The sequence below is a fragment of the Hipposideros armiger genome, unplaced genomic scaffold, assembly GCF_001890085.2.
Source record: "Hipposideros armiger isolate ML-2016 unplaced genomic scaffold, ASM189008v1 scaffold_78, whole genome shotgun sequence".
Taxonomy (NCBI): Eukaryota; Metazoa; Chordata; class Mammalia; order Chiroptera; family Hipposideridae; genus Hipposideros; species Hipposideros armiger.
The window spans coordinates 1001922-1007826 of record NW_017731428.1 but is presented as its reverse complement, the minus strand read 5'-3'; positions in this window follow the sequence as shown (position 1 = coordinate 1007826).

Here is a 5905-nt window from a genome sequence, read left to right as displayed (position 1 = left end):
CTGCATGAGTTATTTATAAAATTTGGATATTAACCCTTTATCAAATATATCATTGGTGAATATCTTCTCCCAATTCAGTAATAATGGTGTACAGTGTCAGGTGGTTGCTGGACTTATCATGGTGATCACTTCTTTAGGTATATAAATGTTGAACAACTATGATGTAACCCTGAAACTCACATAATATTGTATGTTAGCTATATTTTAATAAAACATTAAATTAGAAAACAACTTCATGGGTTCTCCCTCTTCTATGGACTACAGTCTAAACTCCCAATGAGGGTAAATCCAGACAGCATAATATCCCCATGCCCTCCGCTTCTCCTGCTCCTCTGACCTCTCACTTTTGGCCCTTGGGATACTGGACTTGGACACAGAGCTGTCTTACTACTTTGTGTTCCTTCATCATGGAAAGGACATTATATGCCAGAAAGAAGAGCTGAGTTACATCATTTAACTCTCACATTAGTTGGAACTGATTTATCGATGGCTTATTCAATGCTCTTGTTGGCATGACAGAGGGTCACATTGTTTATTTTGCGATCATTTATTAATTGCCTTCTCTGTGCCAAGCAGGGTGCTGAGATGGAGAAGTAAGACAGGCTCCCTGTCTTCACGCAGCTTATGGGGAGAGACTAAATCAGTTCAATGTTAAATAGCATGGTTAGGATAGGATAGCTCAGCTGGGGAGCTGAATTAAGTCTGAATGTGTAAGGGATATGGGGGGAATGGGCTTTGCAGAAAAAGCCCTTCACCTAGCACAGGAATGAGTGGGTGAGCATCTGAACAGAGAGGGAAGTGGGCTTGGGCTTGGGCTGTGACAGGCCTACACCTTTAAAGGCACCCAGCTTGCCAGAGAGAAGATTGGTTCAGTACAACCAATGATGTGGTCACATGTTATCATGCTTACTCTGAAAATACTTCAAAGAAGGAAAGTGGGCGTGGTAAGCCCATCCAGGCCATTTTCAGAGCAAGGTTATGAAGACCCTAAGAGATCAGAAGGAGAGGATGGCTGGGCTGAGAAAGCCTTTGTTGACTGTGAGGCTCTGTGAGTGAGAAGAGGACAACACAGTGAGTTCCTGTCTCGGTTTTCTTAGCATTACTCCGGACCCGATATGGCAATAACTGACAAGCTCCCCATCACATCCCAGAATGCACTTCACTCTATCTGAGTTCTAGTCTGGAGTTTAAATCCTCAAATGCCTTCAGTCACTACAGGTGGCATAAGTTTGTGAGCCAGGACAGGTATAAAACAAAGGAAGCCAGTGGCTTGGATTGACAGCCATCAGCTCTGTTTCATTGTGTTCTCTTTCAAACACCTGGGAACTCAAAGGAAACTAAAAAACAGCAAGGGGACACCTTGCAAAGGCTTCCCATTGGTGACCCCTTTCCAGGCATTCTTCTCCCTCCCCGTGTTTCCATCCCTAAACCCACACCCTCCTGTATCATTGCCAGACAGATCTATGTGATCATGGCCACCACACCGCAGGGAGATACAAGGAATGGCTTCAGAGTAAGGCAGCCCTGGAATCAAAACCACTTCAGAGCCATAGAATGTTATTCAACTTCTCTGGTTTTGGCTTTCTTCATAATAACTCCTACCCCAAAAACTTGCTGAGGTTTACATATCACCTTCACATAGCGAAACAGTCCATAGACAAATGATAGCTCTGATAACAATTACTTCCGTGACTATTATTTCTACTTCTGTGGAAGGAGGAAGTAATNAACTGTTACCTGAAATAGGCTCCCTCGATACCCTTAGAAGCCCTAAGTCTGCTATCAAATGCCTCCCAGGACAATAGCTCAAGTTAAGAATTATCTTCCGGCAGCCACCCTTGAGATCTTGCTAACTTATGGTTTCAGGCCCATTGATCTCTGAAATTTAGGAGCAAGATTCTTTTTCTTGATGCCTTGTCTTTGCTAAACATGGAACATTGGATTAATAAAAAAGGCATGTGTGCTTCATATTTACTCAGTAAATAATAGGAGAAGAGATTATTCACTGCAGTGCTCTTTTTTTAAAAAAGAGCTTTCCTCAAAGTGTGCCTTAAAGATGTATGTTATATTGTATCTCTCATTTGAAATTTTGAGCTCCAACTGGGTGACAATTTTCAGTGTGATCCTGGGAAAGTCATTTTAGCTCTCTTGGCTTGAGCCTGCCCATTTTCACAGTCAGGGTTAAATGAGGTGCACTTTAACTTTGATTTGACCTGTAACATTTGGTTATTCTAGTGTTTGAAATCAAAGATCATTTCTTAGGAAGTTTTCTGAAAACTCAACCTGCCCTGCACCAGTTCACAGGCAGCACAGGCTCGATACAAGTAAGTATGGATTTATACATTTACAAAATCTCAGAGTTCAAAGAGACTGTCAAGGTCGTGAAACCCAACCCCTTATGGCGATACCTGAATACCTTCTACAACATCTCCACCATGTGGCCAAGCCCCGTCTACAGGTGCACACCTCTACCAGACCTCACCACCTTCCGAGTCAATGTTTTCTGTGGTCTTGTAGGAAATTCTCTCTCCACCCAAAATATATTGCCCTGCCTCTTCCACTAGCGTGTCTGAATTCTACCACTTACTACTTCATCCAAAGGTATAATTCCTTTTTCACATAGCAATCCTTTCGATATTTGAGAATGATGACACAAATATCCTTGTCTCTAAGATAAACAAGCCAGTTCTTTATAGCGTTCCTGGTGTCGTGTGGTTCTGAGTATTTTCCTAATTTTGATCACTTTCCCCTGAATTTGACTCTGGTTGTCAATGTCATTCTAACTGGCCTGCAGGACTGATCAAATGTCAGAGGTAATCTTTAATGACAGAATTAGAAAAAGGACTTTTAGAGAGGAGGAAAGATAATCAGCAAAGAGACAGTCACCGTAATCTGAGCAAAAAGTGACAGGGACCTCTGCAAAGAAGAAAGGAGGTTACTAATATGTTGGATAGTCTGTGTCTTGTGTTAAATGCATTATCACAAGTCATTGAATCACCCGGCCCTTCCCATTTTAGAGTTTAAGTTACTTGTGTGAGAATAGTATGTGACAGGCCTGGAATTCCAATACGTTTTTTCTATGGCTCCAATATCTAGCCGTATTCCTCAAGTGAAAGGAAGATTTCAAATGTAGTGTACAACAAGAACTTCACTTCCACAAATCAGATGGAAAACCATGTCCCCCTACTTGGTTTTGAAGAGGAATTGCTTTGAGAATTCTGTAGGGATTAGCTGCCTAGATTGGGACCATCATACAGAAATGCCAAAAAGTGGCCAAGGGTTTGCATGCCCCCGTGTTGAAATGAGAATGGACTCTGTGTGTCTCTGTGCAGTCATTTTTCTCCTAGGATAGTTCTGTCCTTGTTACAGGGGCCGAAGAGAGATTTGTCTTCAGCCCACTGGGTTCACTCGCTGCAGGGAGGTGCTAGAAGTGTCCACAGCAGCTCCAATTTCTGGACTTTTGTACATGTTTTTTCAGTTAGCAGCTGGCTCGGTCTTCATTGCATTTTTTTTTCTTGGAGTGTAGATGAGCCATCATTTGGACACCAGGGATCTTTACTACTCTGCAATTAACCTTCAAAAGAACAAAGCAAACTGTCAGAAGACATCNAATAATAATTGCAATAAAAGAAGGAGCTCTGAAATAAATTGCAGAAAGAGCTATTTCTGAAATTCTTTGGAGAATTTTTCGTTTATTCCCTCCTCTGTATGGATTCCCAAACACAAGTGATTTGTCAACAACAAACCCTTAAGATTTTGAAGGAAAGTTATTCATAAATATGAGGTATTACATTTAAAAAGCAAACAGAAAATGTTAATGCTGATGGCAGTGCTGGGGTTGACTTTTACATTTATAGAGCACACTTATTTTCAAAGCACTACCCAAGCTTTCTACACAGGCAAGGACAAATTTAATGCGACGATTTCTCAGATACGGTTGACTGCAAATTTATATCATGGAGCAATAATGCCCAAATGTGGATTCCTCAAAGGTGGGGAGCCCATAATTTCAGAGAGGCTTTTGTTTTACTCATTTATCTTGAACCTGTCTCAGGGAGCTCACTGAGAACTTTCTTCAGGCAACCCCAATACCTGAGGTAACTCATCAAACACTCTCACATGAGGTTTTATGTCCACAATTCTTGGCCAAATAATAATTCTTGTCCAAAAATTTTTTTCATTTCCCTAAATCATATTATCTCACATTTTCAACTGCAAGTGTTTACAAAGGTTATTGTCTTTTTCTCCACCTTCCTTTTAAGGGTGTCATGGTATTATCCGTTCCCCCAAACACTATGGTGACCATAGATGTCAATCAATAGCACAAAATGTGGACCTGGATCAATTACTTTAGATTTGGTTTACCCATTTCCAAGCTTTACAACATTCTTTACTTGACTGTGCCATTCAAGTTCAAACATGCCAATCCCAGGAATTTATTCTAGCTCTATTCCAAAAATACCTTTGCTGTATAATATGCACATCTTATTACTATTGCTTTTCCAAATAACACTTGCCCTGTTATCCATCCTTAGAGCATTGGGTTCCAGATTTCTGTAAACTGTAAAATGACAGATGGGTATCATACACATTGAATTGACTTTAGCAGAAAACATGTCTAGACTATATTCTTTGTTAATAAGTTTATTTTTTGCTTTTTCAAGTTTTTTTTATTTTAAAGATATTATATAATATTATTTTAATAGTATTTAATTGTAGCACATATACTTTTATGTAAATTTGAATTTAATGTTTTCAACAGTACTCAACATCAGGAAAAGGATGGAATTTCCCAGAAAAGTTTAAGAATTTTGTTCCATTAGTATCTCGGTAATTTCCCGTCACTGGCCACTGAGTATGCAGGAAATATAAACTAGTTTTCAATGTGTCTTTAAATTCAGTGCAAAGAAGGCATTTATTGGCAAAAGAATAAGATATATTTCAAGTTCAAATTGTACTTTATTGTTGATCTTTTAAAAATTTAGTGGTTTTTTTTCTTCTTCTTCTTCATTAATACTTTAAATTTTCAAAAGCCCCAATTATGGGAAAGTGGTAGAAAAGAGTAAAGGAAGTGTGCTGATATGAAAGACATATGATGTCCTTAGGGCCCTGGAGGGCCTTATAGCAAACCCCCTCCTTCAACAGATAGAAACCTGGGGACTCAGAAAGAAACTATTTAAGGTCTACAATTCTTTTCGCTTAGAGGGGGTCTTTACATTTTTTCTCTTTTATTTTTTCTTCTATAGAGTTCTTTAGTCATATGACCATTACTGTCTTCAGCTTTAAAAAAAAAAATCTATTACAGGCAACAGAGATGGAAAGGAGCCTGATCACTGCCTTCTCATTTCTCATTCTCTCTTTTGAACAGGCCTGAAAATGCAATTCAGCAGAATGGAGAGATGGAGAGACTGGGGGAAAACCCGCTCTGAAGTCAGAGCAGCAGAAAGCTGTGGGCTAAACGAAGCTGACATGAAAAACTAGGAAGTGACTAGAAAATATCACATACATCATCAAGATTACCCACCAAATTAAGGGGTATGATATTCAATTAAACAAGATATTTATATTCCATGGTAGTTTACAAGGGAGCAGGTCCACAACGGAAGACAGATTATTAAGGTCTGGTTTATAACGAAGGGCAGTTAACAGATATGCCCTCTCTAAGCAAGAGTCCTGCCTGAATCCCCAGAGATTCCAAATGGCTCAAATCCCACCTCTTAAAGTTAGCAAAAGTGGCTTCTTAACTCAGGTTTTAAGAAAGAAGCAAAACTTAATAATTGGTTGATTATGACAACCCACATTATTTATTCAACATTTTTTTTTTTTTAGCTGAGCCATCCTGCTACCTGTTGGCAGCTCAGCGGCTGCTCAGCTCGGGCTGGACTCGAACCGCTGTTGCTCAGAG